Source organism: Anser anser (genome assembly GCF_964211835.1).
Source record: "Anser anser genome assembly, chromosome: 7".
Taxonomy (NCBI): Eukaryota; Metazoa; Chordata; class Aves; order Anseriformes; family Anatidae; genus Anser; species Anser anser.
In genome coordinates, this window is record NC_139727.1 from 24522520 (window position 1) to 24549114 (window position 26595).

At 35.6% G+C, this 26595-nt stretch overlaps 1 protein-coding gene across 11 annotated transcripts in view; it reads right to left on the reverse strand.

Annotated features, from left to right (window-relative positions):
- PLCE1 (phospholipase C epsilon 1) overlaps positions 1-26595 on the reverse strand; it is a 160628-nt gene that overhangs the window by 60597 nt on the left and 73436 nt on the right. The gene's annotated exons all lie outside the window — the stretch shown is intronic.

Genomic DNA, 26595 nt, shown 5'->3' on the forward strand with positions numbered 1-26595 from the left:
CAGGAAAAGCAGTTTATTTTTCTGTGTTGCTTCGTAAAATAGCTTTAGAAGGTTTTTTGCACACATAATGGATTATACACTCCAGAAATATTTTTTTTTACCTTGATCTTTTATATATCAATAAACTCTCATTTTATACAGGGTGCAAATATCCTTTCTGTTCTCTAAATAAAAATGTTCATAATGACTGATTATGATCCATTCTCATATAACAAACAAAATACGCTACATGATGTTTCCCTTGTTACATTCATTTAACACAAACTCTATTATGAACCAGTGGGAAGTTAAAAAGAAAGAAAATTGCCTTTTCTTAAAATAGTTCACTAAAAGTCAAAAGATAAATTATAGCAGATCTAAATAAAGCCTTCGGGCTAACAAAACCAGTTGAGAAACTTCCAAGTACTAAAAAGCTTCTGAAAGAGCCAAGGAATAATCGTTTCTGTGTCTAGACTGGCAAGGAAAAAGGTAATGGACTTAATTTGCAACAAGCAATATTGTGGTTAGATAGTGGGGAACAGGTGCAACTTCAAGGACAGTTAAGTATTGCTGTACAGTATCTGCAGATATCAAGAAATCTGTCAGTGAAACTCCTACAAAGTCCATGGAAGAAACTGCTGCAGCAGGAGTGCAGCTGATATCCAAGGAAAGGATCACAAGCCAAGCACGATTATAAAGGCTCATAGCTCATGGCTGAAGTGTGGATAGAAATGAACAACTGGAAATATAATATAATTTCTGTTGACTATTTCTACAGCTATAAATATTTCTTTCATTCACATCCTAGCACATTTTCATCGTTGATACACGTAACTCTCCCGAGTCTGATATTTTATCTGTCCTCATTCCATTTTTCTGCACTGTCACAGAAAATCCAGGATTCTCACTCTCAGCTTCCCCACCCTCCCATCCATAACTTACACCCTGCACAAAAGTCTCCTCCTACTTTTTCTTTCTCTCCCTCTATTTGCCTGCACTAATCTAGCCTTTTTTTCTGGACTATTTCTTTGTCTCTTTCTCCTGTATATGACTTTTGTCATTTTTCATGCCAGCAATTGATGTGCATTGCTCTGTCTGCTAGTTTTTGCCTTGAAACCCCCTGTGCTGTCCTATTCACAAGTCCTCGAGCTTTGTGTTGTCACTTTATGTTCTCCAGGAAACAATCTTGTGGTGCTTCAGAGACGAGGTTCTTGGATTAACTCACAGAATAGAACCGCTTTCAGGCCAAAATCACAGTATATTTTGTTAGAGTTAAGGCAGATACAATCCTCAGTAAAATTACCTGCTGCAGCAGCAAGTTGTATTATTCTTTGTGCGCTGCCACATCAAGTTAATGCTAAAGCTAGCAGAAGAAAACGAGAAGGACCCTGAGTATTCATTTGCAAGCTGTCTAATGCTGGAATTGATATCTTTGTTTATCCTTTTGATAAACAACCGAAGCACATAATCTTTTAAATAGCAAACACTGCTGCCATTAATCAAAACAAGATAACCTAGCATTAAAAAAGGGCTCATGGGTTGACTTAATCACTGCTGATACACATGGGGGGAAAGTGCCTCATCTTCTCTATAAAAAGAATAAATTATTTAAGAATGAGAGAAAAATGCAGAATGTCTGATTTTGAGGTATTATTCAGCCTAGGCACATCATAGACTCTTGAAAAAACACTGTCTCAAGAATCGTTCTTCTTTTTATTATAAGAATCTTTTTATAAGATATTAGTAAGGAGCTCTATCAACAGATTAGCTTCAGACTAACTCAACCTTTATTATTATAAAACCTAGAATTTCCATACATCCTGGATATGTGCAGGCTCTATAAAAGCTATGGTGAATAAACAAATTTCAAGTATGCACGTATGTAAAAACTGTGTGTGTGTGTACATGTACACACAAAGTTTCAAGACAGTCTTGAAGACCTATTTTTACTGGTGTTTTCACTTTATTGAACTCTTATGTTTGTGTTTGATATATTAGCAAGAGATTGATTTGGGATTTGTTGAATATGAAAAACAGGGAGTTCATTTTAACAAAAAATGAAAAGAAGATTTCATAAATAAAAACAAAAATTCCTGTTAGAAGGCTAGTATTATCTGTAATCTTTCCTATTATTTTTCCACATTTTTACTAAAAACAACAGTTACGTGACATACGTGACACTACCTAACAACAAAAGCAAAATTATATATTTACCACGTTACTCGTAAAGCTAAAATGTGCTTGTTTGTTAAATTTTATTTCATCATGCACCCAGATGATTTATTAATACACAACATTATAAATGTTGGGCTGCTGCCATAAGTTTTCCCTTAGCAGAAATTCAGTACTGGCTTTGAGCAAATAAGTGGCATTTTTAGAAATACTGAAGGAAAATAAATATAGCGCTGACTGTGATCACACCAATGTCAGAAGTGCTAATCCTGCTCAAAATTACAGTTGCAAACCCTGCAGTTTGTACTTTGATAATATCACATCACTTTCCATGTGAGTTCTGACCAAGTACGGACAGTGGTACAGAATTGCTTTCATCCAAACTTGAACACCACAGCTCTTAAATCTGACACTTGTAGGATTGCGTTATGCATGACTACAGCGAGAGTATACCCAGGGAAAAGCCATATTAAAAGGTAATGTGTACTACAATGGTAAACATCTACATCATTAAAAAAAATATACATATTCCTATTGTACCAATATTTTGCAATATGTGTCTCTTAATGGAAGCCTTTTCAACAAACAATGCTACAGACATCATCCGAACTGTTCCTATGCTTTAAGAGAACACGCAGTATGTTTTCAATGAAAAAATAAAAGCAGACCACAGAAAAACTGAAGAGCCAAAGGCGAACAACTGTCAATATAGATAATATTGAAACATTCTGTTCAAAAAAGAGCAAAAATACAATTAAAAACTCTCCCAAAGCAGAATACCCTTAGATATGTAGCACATGACAGTTTAATTGAACAACAGCTTCAGATACAGATCAGCATAACCGGGACAGCGTTACTTTGGTGTCCCTCAGCTGCAATGTATCGCAGTACCATAACAACCAAACCAACAAGCTTTTATTAATTTCCTGTTCTTCTTCTGTATAATTAAAAACATATCTCTATCTTTTAATGAACATGAATTCCCTGTTATCAACATCGAATGCAAACAACCCACTCCGATATCAAAGAGCCTGATATTAAACTCGGTGGGAAGCTTGCCACAGAACAGGATCAAGTGCAAATTTAATTTCACTGTAGAAGTAACTGAAATCAATAGACCCCATTTCTTCTTCAAATTTACATATGAGTCATGTAATCAAAGAATCGAAAACCTACATGTTCTCTCTCCATATCCCTAAATCTAGCAATATGAGTTACCTCTTAAAACTGTGTATCAGCATGCAATTTAAATCATTAGCAGGGGAGCTCTGTAACTACAGGACACTTGTGTTAAATAAAATCGTTGTTCAGTATGACCTGAGCATCAGTAAACAGAAGAAAATACTCTGAGCAAAGGGAGATCCCACATGGCTATTTGAAGAAGAGAGAATGAATTTAGCTAGGGTCGGCAGAGAAAATAATCTTTCATTAGGACAAGTAATATCACAGGCATACTCCAGATGCACAAGATCTTTTTCAGGTTCAGAACAGAAAGAACAAACTCCATAGCTAGTTTGAGAATACCTACTCTGAGTTTAATTTGATCATGGTAATAACAAGATAATTGGAAAAGGTGATTTCCAGTGCAGCAGCGGTGAGGTCACAACAGGCTAGGTGAAAAGAACATTAGTTTCCACCGAAAAAAGGGAAGAAGAAAAAGATGGATATCAGCTATAGGAAACAATTTTCCTAGAAATTTTTGAAAACCAGACTGAACCGTGCTCTCTTCCTAAATCTTTCGCAGTTACAGCATAAGTCAAACAAAACCCCAGAAAAAAACTGAGGAGTATTGGTAGAGATATAATCTGCCTGTATCAGTTCTGACTGAAAACACATTTAAGTTGACTAAACAAATGGCTTATTAGCACAGGTGAGACATGTATAGGCCTGGGAAAGAATAATTGTTTTTTTCCACAAAAGGTATGCGTAAATACTCTCACGGGGCAAAACCTATGCACAGAGAAACATTAATTCAAATTCTAAAGTTGATTAAAGAAAACCAGTATGAAGGCTTTATTAATATTGAACTTTAAATTAACAGGTACATAACAATCCTTACACTTTTCAAAAGTTCCTACTGACAAGCATGAACTTGAAAATCCATTTAAACTGTGTTTATAGTTGGATTCAGAAGATCTTGGCTTTAACCTATGTATATATATGCACAACAACTCAATATATAGAAGGAATTTGAAGTGAAGTAGCACCATGAGCTCACTTCACCTGAGCCTGCCATGCCTGCCTCCAACACCCAAAGCGGACAGCAACAAGGCACCTTGTGTAATTACATCTACACTGCTGCTCAGATATCTGGCAGTGTATCCCAGAGATTTTACCACTCCACTAGCTTGAGTCATTGACAGAAATATTTTGCATTGTACCAAAGAAGAATTTGGCTGTTTGTCTCTGAATTTCCATATACTGTCAACACGTTTGACTAACCATTTCCAGCTCCACATGGCTGGTACTGGTTACAGCTGATAGAAACAATCCCAGGCCTATCCATAAGAAATGGATGAGTTGGTTTTGCTTCCGGCTGCATTTGCACTGGAGGGAAAAAAAAAAAAAAAAGAGGACATAGGTAGCGGCATTTTAACAGTATTTTTTACTCTGCAAAAGCAGTAGCAGTTCCCAGAGCAGAAGTCCTGTTTTGTTCTGATTTCCTAATTCCTTCCCAGTTCGAGGCAACTAGCGAAATGCTGGGACTGCATCCTCCAGCAGACACATGAGGATGACTAGCAATGCCTCCAAAATATCTGCATAAGAATCAGTGTGATATTGTGGTTTAACCCAGACAGCAAACATTTCTACTGTGCCTGAAATAACAGGCTCTGAAGGCAGTGCCTTAAAAAATGACCCCAGGGCTACCACTGAAGCAAATGGATACCTCAGCTACAAAGGGCACTTGGTCTTATGCAAGGTTTGGCTGAACACAAGGGCTTGTTCACAGACATTAAGGAGAGATGAATCAGCAGTGTGTATTGCCAGAAGTCTGAGGAGACCTGCCATCTACATGTTCAGTCAGAAAGCACCCTTACTGCTCCCACTCTACAGGTTTGGCAATGGGCCACCCAAGCCCTGCTATTTTAGGGGACCTTTACCTCTTGCTGTAGCTCATGAAACTATATCCTGATTTCAAAACACCTGCCAGAAGAAAGTTTGATTACAATTTTGGTAGATAGGCAGTGAGTGTGCGTTCAGCTAGTTGAAAATTCGATCCAAAAAGCTGTTTGACACAACATGGCACACTGCACCTCACACTGCAACAGCAGACTCAAGGTTTTATTGTTTCAGAGGCAACTACAATCATGAAGGCTGGATTAATTCATAAAGGTATTTTTGAGTCCTGCTCTCTCCCTTATTCTCATCTCAGATATACCACTGTATTCTAAATTCTTTCTTTCTTTCTTTCTTTCTTTCCTTCCTTCCTTCCTTCCTTAATCTCCTGATACTCATTTCTTCTTTGGCAGTCCAGGTACCCATACCACACACAACTAAGATTGCCATCCACTGCACAGAGCAGGTCACGCTCAAGCACACCATCGATACGCTTGAGTGACTTGCTCAGTCCAGCTATGATATAACATCCTAAGAAGAACAGAGCACACTATACTGCTTTTTGCCCACAGAAATAAATAAATAAATAAATAAATAAATAAAATCCCCTTTTAAAATTATGTGCCGTGACAGTCTACAGGTCAATACACCTTTATTTCATTTCTATTTAAAAATAACTTCTAGCCACCTTGCCAGATGACATCCCTAAAGTGGCAAAGATTTCAGATTTCTCTACTTTGAAATAACATTAAATCAACATTTTTAGAGGTGTTTTAAGGACCAGAGGAAGGATAAGAGAATTCAGTTTCCTCATCAGATTAAGAATAGAATTTTAACTTCATTTCAGGCTAGTGAACCCAGCATTGGACATGTCCAACTTAAACATAAAATTTTTCAAGCCACTTGTGGAATTACATCTGTTTATAAAAGGAGATTACATCTTGACAGCATATAAGGTAACGGGAAGGGACAGGAAGCTTCACAAACGACTGATTGAAGTCTGTGTTCTTACTCTATGAAAAATTCTCAAAGACAGAAGATGAACAAGACACTCAACAAGACGGTCAACTAAGGGGCAGGGCTTTGCCAACAGGTTCAGCTGGTTCCTAACTTTCTCATTGCTCCATCACAGTATTAACAGAAAAGAGCAGGAAGTCAAATATTCCTGTTTCAAAGAGGTATTTTTCTTCAATATATTAATTGGAATTCATAAGCCATGCTGTCTGGGGCATTATTTGAGTGCTAGCAACAACATTACTCTTTATCATTTTCAGCGTCATGGGTTACAAGAACAAGTAGTGTGTACAAATACAAAGTTCATATTTAGCTGAACATTAATGTCAATAAATAAAAACCCTGTAAATTTCACAATGAAAATGAAATATGATTTGTATGTTGAAGGATGTTGTGCACACACACAAATCTGAAATCTAGTTGGGATCAACAATTGTGGACAGACAGTTGTGGGATGGAAGACGAATATGTGGAGTATTGTTTTTTTGTTGTTTTTTTTTGTTTTTTTGTTTTGTTTTGTTTTGTTTTTTCTTTTTTAGCTTCCACAAGATATTAAAGCTAAAGGCATTTCTTTGCACTGACTATTCCTAACAAAATAATTTTATTGGGCATAATATCTGAATTCTTTCTAATTATACTGATATTTCATCTACCATAACAACAGTAAAGATGAACATATATACCTACTTAACTATGTCTGTGGCAATGGCTTTATTGTCACTTTTTATCCAGGCTACTTAGGAGGACCATCTCTACTTCCAGTGCTAACCTGAACTCCTGTGTCTTTGAATTTTAAAATCTCATTGCAAATCAGAAATTGTGGGTGGGTTGAAGCAATTGTGCCCATTCAGCTGAACTCTTTCTACAGGTAGATACAGAAGTCTAATCTTCTGGTAACCTGAGATAAGACTGCAGTGTCAGATTTGCACAACAATAAATATCTGTCCCACTGTTCCACATTGCTGCCTCAAATCATGTAGTAATAGCTATTACTTTGAAGAATCTCTCCAGCAAGTTAGGGTGCTCCATGCTCAGATTATGTCTGCTCTGAGTGGAAAGAAATCATAGGTACGCTGCCAGACTTCTTGTTGAACTATTTCTGGTTTTTCATTATTTTCCTACAGTAAAATCTCATCTAATGAATCCTCTCCTCTGCCAATCCTCTGGAGATCTTTTCAGTGATATTCTACTTTCACATACATTTCACAAATCTTTCTGCTAAAAGCTGGCACATTAGTAGTCCATCAGAATCTTGACTTGGGCTTCTGGCAATCTAGCAACACACTAGCAGGACAGTTCTGTATGCAGCATCTGTATTCATGTTTTCAAGAGCTTTAAAAGTACTAGATATAAATACATTGTACCACATGGAATGTTAAGTTCAAATGCTAAATAAACGTATATATAAATTACTAGATAAGTTCCAGCACCTACGAAAGAAACAGTCAGAAAGGATGATTTATGAGTTGACTTTGGAAGAAAAGTGTTCTAGAAAAAGAACTGTACAATTCTCATTGCAAAATGAACAAGTTTATGCCTGAGTTAAAGCAGAACCCATTCTTTAACATTTGTCCACAAAAATTGATACAAAATACTTCCAAAATCAAAGAAGAGTTTCTGTGCACTGACAGAAAAAAATTAAAATAAAACACACACAGCTCTGAGTTAACTCTGCAATAGAGAAATACCCAGTGGTTAAAGGCAGCACCAGAAGTTCAGATCAGGTTTCAATATTTGTATATTTTGCTCAAGAAGGATGAAAATTAAATTTATTTTATTTTTTTCCACAAATATTTTTTCAGTTTTAAGAATCAAACAAATCTGTTATGAATCAGTGAGAACAGGGGAAAAGTTAAATAAAAATATATTTTCACAGTACATGTATACCTGTGGAAAACAAGGACGTAAACATATCATGTATATAAACTCAGATACCCATTAAAGCTGAGGCACATCATCTCAAATTTTCACATTTTCCTTTTTAAATTATTATAGACTATACGAAGTGTAGTTGCAGTAAGCCATAGCACTCACAACCTAAATGACTGTAAAACCACAACATTTCACATTTGAAACATTTTCAATGTTTCAAAGCCACAGCCTTGAAACATTCCTCTCTAGCCTGAGGGTACTGGCCTTCCACACTGCCTATCCCTGTATTTAGTTAATGAGCTGCTGCAGTTTGCTCCTCAGCTGCACAACTTTTATCAGCTGTCATAAACACGACCCCAATTTGCGTTCTTGCCTTCAAAAAAGGTCCTCAGAAATACATTTCAGAACAAGCATCCTTCTCCTTACTTTGGTCTCACCCTGAATGCCAAGCTATGCATGACAACAGACACTTTAAAGATATGGGTGAAAGACAGGCATCTTTTCCCACCTTGTCCAGCTACCCAAATACTGCAGAGAATAAGAAATCCTAAGTTCAAGGAACTATTTCAATTAAAATTGTTTCACCGTCGATCATTAAAATCATGATTAAAACCAACCCTAAATACAGTCCTTTAAGGTAAAAATGATAAAGGCGCTCACTATAGCTTCAGTATCATACCGAGCGAAGCAAACAGCAAAACTGCAGTGATATTTTTACATCAGTGTATTTACAAGTGCATTTACAAGATGAAGACTTAGATGTCAAATGGAGGAATTGATTTTAATGATAATTGTGTCAAGGAATAACATAAGAATTAAGTAAGATCGAATACATGTAGTCTTAATGATTAATTAATCTTTCCTCTTGAATCATCATATAAAAGATAATCTGGTGCGTGAGAAATGCTACCAGAGCTTCCACATAAACCAAAAGGGGCAAATCTGCTGTATGAGATATTTTGCTTGCTATTATTTCTGATTATTGGAATAAAACAAATCCAAGTCACATCCAGTAAAAACAACACTAGATTAAACATTCCAGATTTAAACCCTGAAGCTTAGCAGTGAAAGAATTTTAAAGGAATGTAAAGGCGCTTGAAAAATGTTTGATCAATTCAGAGGTTTCATCATTCTGGCTGGCTCTCGGAAGTTACTTAAACTGAATCTGATTAAAACACTAGGTCAAGTTCTGTCCTCTACGTAATTATTTCACAGAGAAGGGACAAAGAATAGAACCCCTAACAGAAAATACTGTTAACATTGTGTTCAAAGTATCTTTGTGTGATTTGCTAAGGAACCATGTTCACTCTTTTATATTGCATTTTATCTGACACAAATTCAACTTTTCATCCTTGTAGCTGTAGTAGAAATGCTCCGACATACACCTTCGCCACTTTGTTTTGGGAAGAATTCTCTTACTAATTTACTGTGTGATCTGAACATTCCACAAGGAGAATACTTATGAATATGAGAGTTAATGCATAAGCTATAATTTAATTTGATATCCAAGACTTTTACATTGCAAATGAATATAAAATCCAGGAAATCTTTTCTGTATTAAAATAATAAATAAATAAATAAATAAACAACTTACAGAATAAATGTCCTAAGACATTAAACATGCCTAATAGTTAAGGTAGTGTAATATACTAAGGTATAAGTCAAAAAAATGTATTAGAATATTACTCAACTATTGTGATAATAATTTCATTTTACAAGTCAGCAGTGGGCAGCAGGAAAAAACTACTAAAACCAGTATGGTCTTTCAAATTGCTGTTATAAAAAGTACCAGGATTTAGAAAGATTCCTAAAAAAAAGAGTTAATAATAGTGAATTCTGTATTGCTATACAGATATATTTATTACAATGCAGTAATTCCACTCCTTATTTCAAAATTCACTATATAAAGGAAAATTTAAAAGGACTCTCATCCATGACTAAATGAAGGAACCAAGGATACATACTTTTAAACAAGATACCAAAAAGTGAAGAAGAATGATGAACTGAAAATAAATCGGTGGGTTTCACAACAGTGTGAAGAGCAGATACTACTCTTAAACAACATTCATTTAGCACTTGCACTTCATTATTAAAGAAATAGCATACAGGTACTTTGAAATTTTAAGAGTATTCACTAGACTTGGTCAAAAAGAGAGGACATTGGTTTAGATGTGAAAATGAATACACAATTAGCAGACATGAAAACCCATAGAAACTTCAGTCATTAGTGACCCAGTCAATAACATGGCGGCAGCCACAATATTTCCTGGGAATGCTGTGTGGTAGGTGGATGGCTCTTCTTACACATTCTGCTGTGCACTCGAAGGATGGCCAGCTACCTCTACCTCCACACACCAGAGCTGTGCTACACTCAAAATAATATTTTACCTATTTAGAGTGTGTAAAAACACAGAAGAAAAATAAGAGCCCATGTAATTTCTGTAATCCTTCCGTAAATTCATAGATAAATACAAATACAACATTTTATATTTGGATTAAAAGAAATTAAGGCAAGCTATATTCCATTTACATTTTTTTTTCTTGGAGTTAAGTGTGGATTATCTTCAAAGCTAGTATTAATAGAGGCACATCTGTAAACTACTGTAAAACCAATTTTGGAATATACAGGCAGAGTCTCATTGAGTTAAGCACGTGTGTTTTAAAGGAAAATACTTGGAGGCAGTATAAAAGGTACTTTGGCTTAAAAATGATTTTAACAACTGATAAATGTCTTCAACATTTATTGGCTGGGAAGGAGAGACATAATAAAAACAATAAAAAAGGATATAAAATGAAGACAAGGAATTAGAAACAGGTTTTACTCTTTCCCTGAGAAATATGATATCACAGGCTAAGTTCTACGAGTGCTCTCAGGTCAAAAAGTTTGTTACTTTACAAGTGTCTTACAAGAAACGTTTAAAAATATGATGGTCATGTAACACATTTCTTCCATGTACATTCTGTACTATCAAAGATCCAAGCAGTTTGAAACGTACACTAGCTGAAAGCTCTGGGAGCTTAATGAGTCTCTGCCAACCCAGGTAGCCAAAGAGACACGGAGAGTATCTCACATATAAAACTCCAACATACACAAAGGGATCAGTACAGAAAAAGAACAGGTGGTTTTCCTAACACGGTTATTGTTTACTTTGGGTGAATCAGTGTACGTTCTTTCTTTTTTCCCTCAGACACAGTCTTTCCTCCAAGCTCACTGGCAAATATGTAATATCTATTATAATTAGATTACTGTACATTTACAAATAATGTCAAATTAGTTTTTTTATTATTATTATTTGTTTTGTTCTTTTTTCCCATGTAGGGTTAAACTGTAACCCAGGAATCCAGCCAGAGAAAAGGAAAGCATGTATAAAATGTATTCATACACATGAATAAAATCTACTTTTTGCCATAGTGTTGTTTCAGAAGGGAAGTAATTCAGCTCTCTTGCTTGTGCAGATTACTTCCCCATCTAACCTGGGAAAAGCAAAACCAATCTCTCTGACTAGAATAGCAGCAATTCTCTTAGTTATCCCTGTCTCACATTTCTTCCTAAACTGCAGTTTGAATGCATGTTTCCAGTGTAGAACAGTTACTACTTGGTAAAGAATGTAGCTCCCATAACTAACACTAAGAACAAGATTGCGTAATATGTTTACACAAATGATGGAAGCTATTAAAAAACTTCTTCCTTTTAGAATGCAACTTCCAAATTTTAAAAGGGAATTTTAGAAGGTATCTTTTAATGCAAAAAATCTAATTAAACCAATTACCAGAAAACTTTCAAACAAGTTGTAACAGCAGGCATCCTTGGCAAGTTCGTTTTCCCATATGAGGAAGATGACAGGAAGCTAAGGGAAATTAATATACTATTTTTATAAAAGAGTAACATGATTTTACAACTTCCCACCACAGTATGTCATATTTGTGATGTTATATCATGCTAGTATTTGTTTTAAGAAAGTATTGCTACTAGCAAGCTTTTCTTAGCAAGCTTTCTGGAATCACCAGGGCTGTGCCAGGAGCCCAGTTTAAGGAATGCTGGGAGGCATTTTAAAAGAAAAGAGAGAAAATCAGCAAAGCCTGTGTTCTGGTCAGATCAATATGATCAGAGTCCTTCCACTGACATACAGAACACACGAAATTCACGGTCACTTTGTTTCAGTGGTTATACCAGTGACCGAAGGACCTCGCCACTCCAGTAGGAACCATGACTGCAGTGCAGTCCAGACACAGACAGGTGAGCCACCCAGGTACTCATGAATTTTACCAAAGACAAACTAGAATTTAGTGTAAATTGTAAAATTATATATAAGGAGCAGTCTAGCTGGGTTAAGAAGTAATTCTCTGAGCCAGTTACTTGCTGGATCAAAGGCAGCTAGTCTGACATGAGCTCAGTAAGTATACACTATAAAAATGTTACTGTAAAATGACCATAATACAAATCTGACAGATATTAGTCATGAAACAAACGGCAAAGAGGAGTCATAGAAATCAAATAATGATATAAGGTAATTTAATTTAGCCTAGATGAACTTTTGTCAAGGACGGCTACATGTAATGAAATCAATCCTGAGATGACATTGAGGGAGGGAATCATTCTTAAAATTGTATTAACTCAAATATAAAAATATACTGCATGAAATCCTGACTCCACTGATGTCATTGGCAATTTTGCCAGCAACTGACAGGGCCAAGATAGCACCTTGTGAATATTTTCCTCATGGAAACCTATATTGCAGAAACTCCTCTAATTCTAGTTATTTGCCTATGTGTTTTAGCAACAGATTCTCATATTCAACAAGTCCATCTATGACAGAAAGATTATTTTTAAGATACTTTTCTTGACAGTACAGCCAATAGGTGTAGAAATAGACAGTAAACATTAAGAAAATGCATTATTATTTGTGAATATATAACTAGTCAAAATTATTTCTCTATTTGTGAAATTATTACTTGCATTCTGTATGAAGTTAAATCTCTCTGAAGTTAAAATACTTTTTTGGGGGGAGAAGTAATTAGTATTCCAAACACAATAAAGAAAGAAAGAAATTGCCTAATCAAAAATTAGATTCTATAAAATCCTAGTTATTTTACTTCAGAATTGCATTTGGTTTGTACATCCATATGCCATATATAATGCCATATTCTACACTCTTTAAATCTTTCTCTACATCTTTCTTGATGAGCTAGTGAAATGTCAAAAGCAATTCACCTGTAAATACATCAGCAAATGCTAGGGCTTCTTTTAAACTCCGTAGAATACAATGGTGTGACCTAAAATTAAACTTGCTAGAAATTTTCAAAACTTTTGCTACTCCTACAATAAAAGATAAATCTCACTAAGTGAAAAGTGCAGCTGTATGAACAAACTAGAACATTTTAAAATAATCCATAAAGGTACCAGAGAGCAAAGAACTTAGTGACAGAATAAATGTACCACAGCTCTGTACCAATTTATAAATTTCCACTTAACAAAATACTCAAGTTCATGCAGATTATAGCAATCAACAACAAATGCAAAAGATTTTCAGCTGCTCTTAATATATGTAAGTAGATGTATTCACTCATATAATGCACTCATAATGGAGAGCAGACCATGAACCACCAAATAAGTATTTTGGATACTGTTTCTGTAATTACTTAACATTCAGATCCAGTAATTTAAGTAATTTCTTTAGTTTAATTATTTATAGATTTACATATCAGTACATAAAAGTTGATTTGCAAATTTATTAGGAGAATCAGCAACAACATGTCTTAAGCTGAATTCTTGGTTGACTTACAGTACGTGGCATGGGCCCAGATCTGAGGGAATGTTACAGATTTCCTGAAAAACTACAGCAAATATCTTAATCTCTCAATTTGATATTTCTTCTTTTTAAGAATAAATTTCTTAATAAGATCCAGCAGTTAGATACACTGCAATTTTTATTTTTATATTTATTTATTTATTTACCATTTTTTAATAGCCTATTTGGCTTATGAAATTTCCATTCAGTTCTTACTAGCTGTCTCAATTCAGTTTATTCCACATCATGATTTAACTAGGCTAACAGTCACAGAACAACTATGTTGTCTGCTGAAATTCACTGAGGCACTCAGAAGCCTCAGTTCTAAAGTTCTAAAGTATGCTTTCATCTCGATGGAAATGCCAGTGTGCTTAACAAACTGTGAAGTCCAGAGAAGAATCTATAGTCCTGAGACAGTGAAAATATGATGTAGCTTAATGAAAAACACTCAACAAAATCACAAGAACTGATGAGATTTCAGAGCTGAAAAGCTTTTGTTTCTTTCCTTTGGGTGTATGTAAATTACAGAGTGGATGAGTCTGTCTGATTTAACCTTGGAACTGAAATCTGTTCAGTGGCTCAGAAGTTTAAGCCATGGAAGGATTAGTGAAATTCAGCAAACTGCAGAGAACAGGACTGGCACATGTCTGGAAGCTGAGAGTGAAAACAACAGACTACATAAAGCATTAAACAAACCTTTACTTTGTAACAGAAATTTCAACACCTACAGCTTGCCTCAATATCACTTATTTCATACTACCTTAAATATAAAAGCTTCAAATACTATTTATCTAAGACTTTTTACAGCCTCAGTAGTTATCTCTATTTCTGCTAGGCTATAAGTAATTATTTTCTTTATCTTTTTTTTGTTGTTTGGTGGATGTCACTGGGGAATTAGGGTAAGCTGACTTGGGAGCAATACAGTTATAAAAGATTGCGTTCAAGGAAATGGACCGTGAGTATATATATTCCACTGTTGACAATTGTTGTAAAAATGAAAGTATTTACTCATTTTTTTTTTCTCCAGGATTAATATGCTTACTACACAAAAGCTATTCTAAACAGTCACAAGATTTAACTAATGAATTGCGTCTTTGTCGCTAGCTTTTAGCAGATTATACCAGAAAAGGTGCTTGACATCCTTTTCTAACATGAAAACATAAAAAATTAATTATTTTGATATCTGAAAACAACCCCCAAATCTGAGATGACTTCCTCAGATTTTGAGATATCTCTTAATGTGAAGTGAAACTAGTTCCTTCTCTAGAAGTACCTAATAAAAATTAACATTTGTCCTTTTTTGTCTTCCTTGTGGCGTCACCACTATCTGTGGCGTGGTTAAAGTTTAAAGTAGAGTTAGGGCCAAGTTTGACAACCATATTGTTCGCATAGTAGGAAAACAAAACACCTCAGCCTTGCTTTGAGCTGAGGGTTGGACTAAATAGGTTGGACTAAATAACCTGCACAGTCCTTTCCAGCCTGAATGACTCCATGACACTAAAAACAAACATTTTTTTTTATTATTATTTTTTTTAGGAGGAGGAGATGGCAAAAAAAAAGGAGATGGCAAAAAGAGATCCTTCTGCATTAATTAAACTGCATTAATTAAACATTAATTAAACTGATGACACCAATAACACAGTATCTTTTTTGTTTTTAAAGATGTCAACAAGCCACAGAGCATGCAGAAAAGAGCTATAAAATTATTCCAGGGTCAAATGGTAAGAGTTGGAGGGAAAGATTTAGATCAGAAATACATAGCTTTAATTCACCAAATGAGAATTGAGAGGTGGTTTGACTGTAGAATTCATATAAGCATTTTCAGCAGGGAAAATATATCAGTTTTTAAATACTTTAATCCAGCAGAATAAAAGACTAACAAGAATAAACAGTTGGTACTTGATGACAGATAAGCTCAAACCAGAAACATGTCACACCCCTTTGACTCTGAGCACTACTGACCATGGGAAAAAGCTATGCACATGGGTGGTGGTTCCGAGGCTTCCTCCAAAGGCTTTACATGAACACTGTTGCAACCACTGAACTTAAAATAGAGACTATTGTGTTAAAGTAAATGACATCTTATAAAGGATGTTAGACTATATCTAGAAGTCTCTATTGACAATAGGCTTTACAATTTATAAACTGTCTTATTTTACCTAACATCAGGTAAAATAATATTACCTATAGCCCTTCTATCTTGAAATTGGCTGTACCACCACCCATTCAATCACTTAAGTTTTTTGTGTTTTTTTTTTTGCCTCTCAAGACTTTTCTTTCATGTAAGATCTTTCTGAAATCAGTCCCTCCGTATTCAGCCGCATGCACCTTGCTGTTTTTGTCTTGCTAGCTTTGCCAGCCAACACTGCCTATGTCCATTTTCTTCAAGTGTCATCTGTGTAGAGAAGTTCTTCGATGTAACTGGATCCCTTCCTCCATCAATCTCCGATACCTGCTATTTGCCATTCAGATCTATTATTTTTGGTCACATTCCCAGTAGACACAAAGGACACCGCTTACTTCTCCTTACAATAATTATTACCTATCTGGAGTTTATCATGCATCTCCACACTTTTCTCTATACAGCAACCCATTTTTTTTCCAGTTTTTCTTCATTGATAGTATTTTCTGTATATTTGCTCTCTTTCAGCTCTGATTTGCACTCTCTTCAATTGCTCCATATCATCTGGTTCCAAACTGTACAGTCATCTGTGACAAGACTGAGAGGACTACTGTGTGGCTTTTACTTATAATTCCTTTTTCTTTTCTTTTTCCTTTTTTTCTTTCTTTTTGTTCCTCTCAGTCAAGCAGCAAACACATTACCACAACATGCCATACTTAACCAACAGACAGCTTGTGATGCACTGTAACTACCAAGTGCTTTTTTTGCCAACTGTTTCCCACCAGCCCCTCCACTCTGACAAAGAATAAGACAATTTTCCATACAGCAGAAGCAGAAAACTCTTACTTACATGATTCCATGAATTATTTTGTCATTACCGCTATAAATGAGAAATAAAATATTATAATACTGACCACATTTTAACATCAATTAAGTGGCTGCAACTTCCATTCTTTGTGGCATCCAAAAGTAATGGAATGAGCAATTTTGTTTCTGTTTGAAAAAACGTGATTTTCTAAACTACAGAAATACTGTTTTTTCTTTTTTTTCTTTTTTTTTTTTTTTAAATAGAAATGGAACTTGAAGACATAATTTTGTATTAATCAGCACATGCCACCCACCATGCCTGTATTTCTCTAACTTACAGTCATATGAAAGAGAGGTCAAATATGCAGGAATGCAGTCCACAAGAGTCTGCTGTAAGTCAAATAAAATGTGAAAGTAAAACTACCATTTTCAGGCTTATGGAAAACGCAAAGAGAATGATGATCTTTTTCAAAAGATATAACATTTTATCTGTAAGAAGAAATATATTTTAGAGATGCATTTTTGCAGAAGTGCAAAATTTAACATATTAAACACCAAATCAGTGCACAAAATTTTAGGATAAAATTATTTCAATTGAAATTTTTGTATTTGGGTGACTAAAATGTTTATGAATTTTTATTGAATTCATCCAAATGTTCTGGCCAATTAGTAGACAGCTTTTGCGAAAATCATGTTTTCAAAATAAAAAGTATCAACTTTTCATTCTGAAACTAATCTGTATTTGTTCTTCCTAAATTATATAATTCCACAAATATAAAACACAACTTTTTTCATTTTGGTGTTCAAAAGTAGTTTTGTTTTTTGGGGGGGTTGGCCGTTTCTTTTATACACACACACACAAAAAAATATATAGTATTTTTTAGTTCTAGCAGCAAATAATCTTAGCTACAGACACAGTTCTAGTTGTATCTCTGCATAAAATAACTTTAATTGCATTTTAGTTTTCCTCTGTTATCTTTTTGAAAGCAACTCACTCTATATATGATTATAGAAAACTCCCAAAGCCTTTTACCCCTGAGCACCAAGCTTACATGCAAAATCCTACTTCTGATACTACATTCAAGATGACCAACTCACTGTGGTCAGCCCCTCTTTGCTTTTTAGATTCTGTGCACATATTTGGATGGTTTGTTGACAGTTTTTAGGAGGTTTTATATTCACAAATCTTTTACATATGATGCAGAAGAGAACTGTATGTTTTAATTTGATCTTTTCTACTTTATGGCAGCTAGAGAACAGCATATTATGACAATCTGAAACTCAGAAGAAAAATTTACTTTTAATGCTTATTTTCTCTCTTGAAACATTATTAAACTTAAATAATAACAAAAAAATTTCATTGTGCTTTAATGCATGACACCACAAGTAAGTTCATAAAAGTACCTACACTGACACAAAAACTCAAATAATTATTATAAAATAACTCTTCTTGGCAAATACAGCAAAATCATTCATTTCTGACTACTCTAACCATTTTTGATCCCTTAAACTTCAAATTCATTATTGTACTGGTTTCTTAGTTGGAATTGTTCATGCCATAATTACCTATTGTGTTTTTTGTTAACATTGTTTTTGTTTAATTTATTCACTGATAAAAATGACTTCTTAAGGATCTCTAAAAAGATCAGTCAGGTCTTTAACCTACAAATTTTATGAACTTGGATGACTAGGTATGTAAAAAATAAGGTTGGATGTTTGGCACATTGTCGCCTTCTGAGATTTGTAGAAGTTTCTGTGTAGTTCCAATGGCTGTAGTTCCTTGCCTGGAGATAGTAGGAAATTGTACTAATACTTACTAATATTCTACAAAACCAAGTGTAGTAAAACAAACAAATAAACCCACATAGTTAATGGCTTTAGGCACTGCTATTTTTCAGGATTAGGGTCCAAAGACAGTCACCGACCCAAATTCTTCAACTTCTGAAAGCCCAATAGAAGAGCAAGTTCTTAAAAAAAAAAAAAACTTAAAAGAATTTATAGAAAAGGTTGTGCACATTTATGCACTATTCTGCTTTTATAAGGAAATCTTTATGTTAAAGAAATCTTTTTTCAATTTCTTTGTTGAGCTTTGCAATTTAATTCTGAACAAGCAAATACAGGTGAACAACTTCCAATCAAATCTTCTCTAACAGTAACTTATTAAAAGGTATTCAAAGCTTCACTTTTTTCCATATTGAGACTTCCTTTTTTCCCCAATGAACAACGATTTTTGAGGACACAACTTCTCCCTGTGGCAACACGGTTACGTCAAAAGGCATGTACCTGTGCTTTACTCCAAGATATCAGAGAAAAGGAAAATTGAATGCAGAAACTAATGCAGCAGCATCAGACTTATCCCCTTTCTAGAAGATGTGAACACTTGATTCCATAAAGAAACCTGAAGATGTGCACGAAATCTGTTGTACCCAGTCCAAGGGAATTTAAGGATAAGAATATTTAATTGCTGTACAGCTGTGCAAAGCTCTTAAAGTATTCACAAGAAACATTTAAAAGTTCTTTTAGCTTCAAGTTGTACTTCCAGTTCTTTTATTACTGTTTTGGTATTTTGTAAGAAAAGTATTTTCAATTTGTGCTTGATAAATCTAACTCGTAATTTACTTATTTCAGAATTATTAAAATGTGCAGTAATGCATTTTTATACATAACTATTTCCAAAGAAAATACTTAAACATTAGAAAACTATGCCAATATGAAGTTCCTTAAACAAAAACCAAACAAACTATGCACTAGCAAAAACTCTCGTATCAGCTTATTTTCTAGAAAATGTATGCATAATTCTACCTCAAATCAAAACTAAAAACATCACAAATCAGCCTATCAAAACTGATATCTCAGATGAGTTAATAATGTTAACATTGCTGAGATTACCTAACACCGTTTCCCCTAAATTTCTTTTAATCCAGTTAGGTATCTTACATTGTCTATCACTGACTGAATAAAAGGCATCAAAAATCCCACTATTTTGCAAGGAATAATGATACAGTTGATAGCAGGCTTTCTTTCTTTCTTTCTTTCTTTCTTTTTCTTTTTTTCCTGTGCTCTCTCAATCACTGAAGTGAAAATAAAGGTGTTGACAACCAATACAATCTCTCTATTGCAATGAGATACTACCTCTTTGAATGGTGAATGTTTTTCATAGCCGTTATCTAACAGGCAGTTTAGGGAAACAGGAGGGTTAGCACATAAAAGACATTCCTTACACAGAGCAAAATACTAACTTTCGTTCAAGTTACACATGACAGTTCAACATACATAAATATACATGTTTCTTTATGGCCAATTAGTAACAAAACATTTTTTTACATGCTGTTATGCATTCATGTCGTTCAGAAAGGAAAAAAAATTGCTGCCTTAAGCATCTACAAAACACAAGCTGGTTACAAGTGTACTGAGATAAAACGTACACTCAGTATACATATATACCTGTATACTGAAGATCCAAGAACACAGGTTTGCAAAAGGGAAATAAAAAATGGAAGTGGATTTACATTCAAAAATATGTTACTAAATTTTAACAACTAAATCATTTATAAAGTAAAAAAAAATTAAAAATTACCTGTTTCTAGTGCTCTTAAAAATCTTATTATATCTGACATTCCTATTTAGTTCAGCATTTTTATGTCACCTATTTTTGTAGAACAAGAAACAAAGGAATGCCCTACTACATAACTTGATGTCAAAATAGTTGCAATATGAACAAAATCCCTACAAAATTCATTTTTCACCTAGCAACAGCTCTAACTGTCCTTAAAACATTGGTGTTAAATGCAGACATTATAGATACAACGTTAGATTAGAACACACCCACTCAATCTACTAACACTGGAAATAAAACTTTTACTTTGTTTTAGCTACCTCAATATAATCAGAGAGTTGTATTACGGACCACAGAAATGTAAATCTTACCAGCAAATGTGTCCTCCATTGAATCTCAGATTCCTCCTAAAATGCCAAAAGAGCAGGTACTTCCAACACCAGAGAAAGTCTGCACACTGCACTTGTCCAAACTAACAGTCAGGCAACAGCTGCTCAGTTTAAAGCTACAAACTGTGGCAAAATGCATAACTGACGTGCCTTGTGTAAGCCATGAAGAAGACATGCATTTGGCTCGCTAGCTAAAAGGTCAGGTTACCCACCTCCTCAGATAAAAGTTGTAACACTGGGATTCAAATGGAAGGAAGTTTAGAAATTAAGGACTAGCATACATCCTGCTAAGACTAAAAGCATTTGATTTTGACAGCAGAGTTATAAACAAGAACCATTTAAATTCTGCTGGATTTTTGTCTTCAAATATATTAAGAAATAAGTTAGCCTACACCCAAGCTTTTGCACAAGTTATATTTATATCAGTGTTGTTTAAACAGGCCAAAAGTAATAAACTGAGTTAGTTTTGTTTTAGGAAACTTCAGCTGAAGCATTACAAAAACTGCGGCATGGGTTTCTTTATTAGCCCTACCTTCACAGCTATTATGTGCTCTGCACTAGAGTCTCTAATAAAATGCAATAGCACTGGCTTTAGTGGGACAAAGGGATATGACTTAGCACAACCCAAAAAGAGTTTATTTGAGAGGAAAAGAAGAAGAAAACCTCCCTGAGGCTTCCAGAAGTGTGTTTAACTGTAAAGAATTTACAGAGTGACGGACTTAAAAAGACAGCACAGTTTTCCAGGCTGCCTGTATGTTGGTAAACTACATAGGAACCAAAATGATGCCTTGATCCAAGCAGCTGTCAATATCTGGCTCTGGCATTTTTATCACTTTTCTTCATTCTGACCTAAGCCTTGTCTACATACAGTTTACATCACTTTCACAAACAGCAGGACTACATCAGTGAAATTTTAGTTATGAAATTTGCTAGAGTACACAAGGTTGAAAAACAATACACTGCCACAAGAAACCTTTCTCCATTTCCCCAGGAAGTCTGAGGAGTGATTTGCTCAGAACTGGAATGCAAGTAGTACACTTCGAGTCACTTTGTTTATACGGTGACTCTGTCTTGTCTGAAAAACTTCTACTGGAGAAGCTACCATGGAACACAGCCGGTGCACCGCTATTTTTTCATTGACAACACCAACATATTCTTTCTTAATTGGAGGAGCAGCAATTTAGTATTGTTTCCAAGTTCTGGTTGAAAATTAGTACGCTTAGACTTCTGAAGAATTCCTATTAAATGTGATGGTATAAGGACCATTATGGGGATAGAGTATAGAACTTTGAAATTAATTTTATTCATAAATATCAATTTCATTAATGCTATCTCCCTACAAAAATACAAAATAAACCATTAGATTAAATATTTCTCATCATTATAGGATCAATATTAAAGATTTTTCCACTGATTATAAAAGTTACCACCTGAAAATATAAAGAAAAATATCAGAAGAATTTTGGTTCTAAGAAGAAAACTATAAAGTGTACCTTAGAATTTAACCAAAAAATGTGTCTGGTTATAAATAGAACAGCATTATTCTATAATTGTTGATTTTCTTCTAATTTGTTTCCTAGAAACAAAACTTCAAGGGAATCTTTGGAGATGACTCTTGAGTCATCTTTAGGCTTGAGGTCCTTGGGGTTTTTTTTGCTTCTGAGTGACATGCTAACATAAACATACCAAAAAGTTCCATTCTACACTTCAAAAGTTCCCATGGACATTACTTTTACAAGGCCCATTCAAACAAATGTTCAGATTTTTAAAACAATAAACAATAATAAATAGTTTAAGGATTAACTATCTGCACTTAGAATCCCATTTCAGTGTTTCTGAAGACTAATTACTCTTAAAAAAAAAAAGGAAAAAAGTTTTAAAACTATAATCACTGCACTAACTACTGATCTTTCAGCCTCCATCCACACACACGTTAGTACATATATCATTCTCTTCTCCACAGCAAAGCTCTCACAGCAGGGGCAGACTCACTGCCCCTCTGTCTTTTGGTGGAAACAGCAGCCATAGACCACCAACAAAAGTACTACAGGAAGCAGACTCACCTACACAAGTGAAAGGACCAAATATTATTATTGGAACTAAAATCTATATAAAACTATCCTAAATTCAGTTGTTTCTTAACTGCTTAGCTCTATACATTAGTTCTGTTATCTTCATTCATATAACCATGTACCTTCCTGCACCCATGCTACCTGTTCTGGCAAAAGGACCAATTTTTATATTTATATTTATATTTATATTTTTTTTCTTAATTACATTAGTTAATTTCTTCAATCTACTACCCAGCTCAATTATTTATCTTTCCATCTTGCAGTAAACACATTGCTGCACCCAGAGAGATGGCTATAAGGACGAGATGAGCTATGCTGGCAGAACGTAATTCTTTGTGCCTACGATGTACGAAACAAGCAGGACAAAAGGAAGCTTTTGTTAAATTAATGTTGGCAAGGGTTCTCCTTAAGTCCTACTCCTCTTGCCTGTGCTGTGCCAAGCTGCCTGCAACTGGGCCTGACCAGACAACGATGGGTCTGGGAGGCTGACTGTGGTGATCTGTCCCCTTCTGCCAATTCATGGAGACCACCCCCACAGGCAGCTCCAGATTGTCCCAGGTGTCCCGTGGCTAAGCTGTCCTCCCAGATCTTTCTTCTTCAGCCTGTGCTTCCTGCCACGTCAGCCCTAATTCTAACCCTGGACCAGTTGACCTGAACTTGCCCTTGTCTTCCTGGTGTATGTCCTGGAGCCAAGCAGGCAGCATGAAATCCTTGGTTTCCTGGCCCACACCCTTGCTTCAGGCCACATTATCTACTTACTGTCTGATATATTTCCTGGATTTCTCTGCCTGCAATGTGTTGCCTGACCCATCTTCATGCCTTAGATTCTAAGCCTGAGATATGTCCCATCTTTCCAGGTGTGAACCTCTGCTCATTCTGACAATATTTTGGCTTTATCCCTCACTCTAGCTGGCCTTAACCTTTGGGCACAAACACACACATAGACAAACTAAGTTATTTTGGCCTTCCCAAGTCTGTGTACATAATGCTGATAATGCCCATGACACTAACATACAACTGCCTCAGCTTCAGAGATCGTGGAATTTCCCTGTTACTGTAAAAACATGCCTTGTGCAAAGGGTACAAGAAACAGTAGTGGGAAAAGCCATAGAGACTTGTTTGCTAACCAATCTTTGCTGATGTCAAATTCTGATTACAGAAAAAGAGTTTTCTCTGAACACTGGGGGATGAATGAATTAGGCGTGGTTACTTCTCTCACATTTCTCTCCCTTCTTTCCCAGCTGCTGTTGTGCAGCAGGTTTTTTCCCCCCCTTTTTTCAATCTGCCCTCTCAGAGGCCCAACCATCATTACTCCCTGGCTCGGCTCTGTCCAGCAGCGGGTCCTTTTGGAGCCAGCTGAAGCTGGCTCTGATCTGACATGGGGCAGCTGCTGGGCTCTGCTCACAAAGGCCACCCCTGCAGCCCTCCACTACCAAAAACTTGACATGTAAACCCTCCTAAGGTTAAGAATGATACAGTCTGCCTGCATGTAAACAACAAATTACTTTTCTTCTGCTCTTGGTCAAAAATTGTTGTTGTCTATCCAGCAAGTTCTGGGTGACTTTGCTCTGGAATCTGAACAACAGTGGTCAGGGATGTAGTCTAATATATATCAACTAAGAAAGCACCATCAGTCTGAAGCAAATTTAAAAGATGCTACAGTGAAAAGAATATTGACAAAATGTTTGCCACGTGCTTCATTCTCAGACATCTCTTTTCAATTCCATTTTGTTTTTCTTTGATTTAGAAAGCTACAAAGTTGTCTTTGTAATGGGAGGAGTGGGGGGCGAGAGAGAAGGGTACAACTTTTTTATGTTACAATGACTTTGGGTGCTGGGTATAGGTTTTAAATAAAAAGCAAAAACATTTTCACATACCCTAGTTCCTACTTTATGATTAAAAGAAGGAAAAGAACAACAAAAAAAGACCCCACCACTTCTTCTATTTTATGTTTAAAAAGGTCAACAACGCATGAACTGCAACAATGACTCTATCCTCAAATGTGATCCTAGTGAAAATTCTGGCTCATTAACAACTATGAACAAACCTCTATAACAACTAATTTGTAAGAAACAGAACAGGCTGAAAAGCAGGATTTCCTTTCCAGGGGAAGCAATCTGGTTTCAATCTAAACCATATTGAAAGATGATCTCAAAATTTCTTATTAACCAGAAATTATGAATTACATACAGACACTAAGACAGTGCAACTGAAATGTCTTCAGTATTCATAAGTGAAAATCATGTTCTTTGTATTAACAAAGATGCCAACAAGTATGTGAATTCACTGACTAGCTGTGTGAACTCCCGGCACCTGTTGTTCCCAAGAGTCCACTCTCAGATTGTCCCTGGACTACCAGAACCCAAGTTGCAGTTCCTCAGCAGGGAGCCGTCTGAGAGCAGGGCTTCCAGGCTCCGTACTGTAGGCCCAAGAAGTACGTTTCCTATAAAGTAGACCCTACACAGGTTTTTAAAGACTCATTCCCAGATTCATGTGACTTGGAATTCTGTTTTGGAGCTTTGACATGTTTGGAAGCTTTCACTTGATCTTATAACTCTCAACAACACATCTGCCAGCAAGACAATCGTAACCCTGGGGACTCAGAGCATTTAGGGTCTTTAGCTACTGAACAAAACCTTCAAACGAGGTCTTCCTCCAAGAGCTGGACAACTTGTGACTGCAAGGTTCATTGCTCAGGTCACCAAATGAACTCCTGAAGGACTGAACACTAAGACTTGCCATTCTCTTAGTGCTAGGGAGACATAATCCCAGGGGCCTATCCCTGAATTAAGGACTCTGTACTTAGAGGCTCCCCATTTCTGGGACAAACATGACATAAAATGCTTAAATACAGAACATATAAATGTTTTGAGAAAAATCTTCCTTTTAAATCGTGAAAGGACACTCCAATTAAAGTAAAAGGCTCCTTTTTAAACAGATCGTGCAAGAGCATGCTGAACTTCACCTCCAGGAATTCCACACATTTTGGAACAAAAGTAGTGGAAGGTTGCCTGGTCTAGAAGAGGTCCTCCAGACTTAAATCCAACAGCCTGTGAGATCTTTTCAAGACTGACTGGTACAGATAGGTTTTAAACACACTTCTGCTTTTGGAGCCTTTTTTTTTTTTTTTTTTTTTTTTTTAGGGACTGTCTGGAAAAACATTCCAAGTGCAGTAATAATTGCTCTAGATTGGACAACCATGCCTAAATTATGTCCACAGCTTCAGATCTGTACTGAAACTTAATCTGTTGCTGAGGAATACTTTTACCTGGCAGAAGATACACATCTACTTGACATGAACCTTGGTACCATGTCTTTGGCATACGGCTGGATGTACTGCAGTGTAATCTGTATGTGGTGGCCCCTTAGAGCAGTTCAGAAATTATGATGTGTGGAACTCAGTTGTCCACCCACCCTACATCCCATGTGCATCAGCTTCCTACTGTTTTCACACTGAACTGAAGTCTGAGCTGTAACTTTCTAAATGGTTTCTGACTTACCAGAAAAAAAGTTCCTTCACCCTCATATTGGTGTACTAGTGACCGGCATAGGTGCATGTACAAGCAATAATTGTTTTATTGTAAAGAGAAAGGGAGCACTTTTCTTGAGGGCCTCTCACCTTTGAAAAAAACATCTATTCCCAGCTAAATTGTAAGGGCTTCTGTGACTAGATGAGATGGCAGAAGAGTTCTGATGGCTGTTTTAAACATTTTGTTAAGGTATGGCAGTAAGTCATTGTGCTCTAGACAAAAAATAAGTATATTTT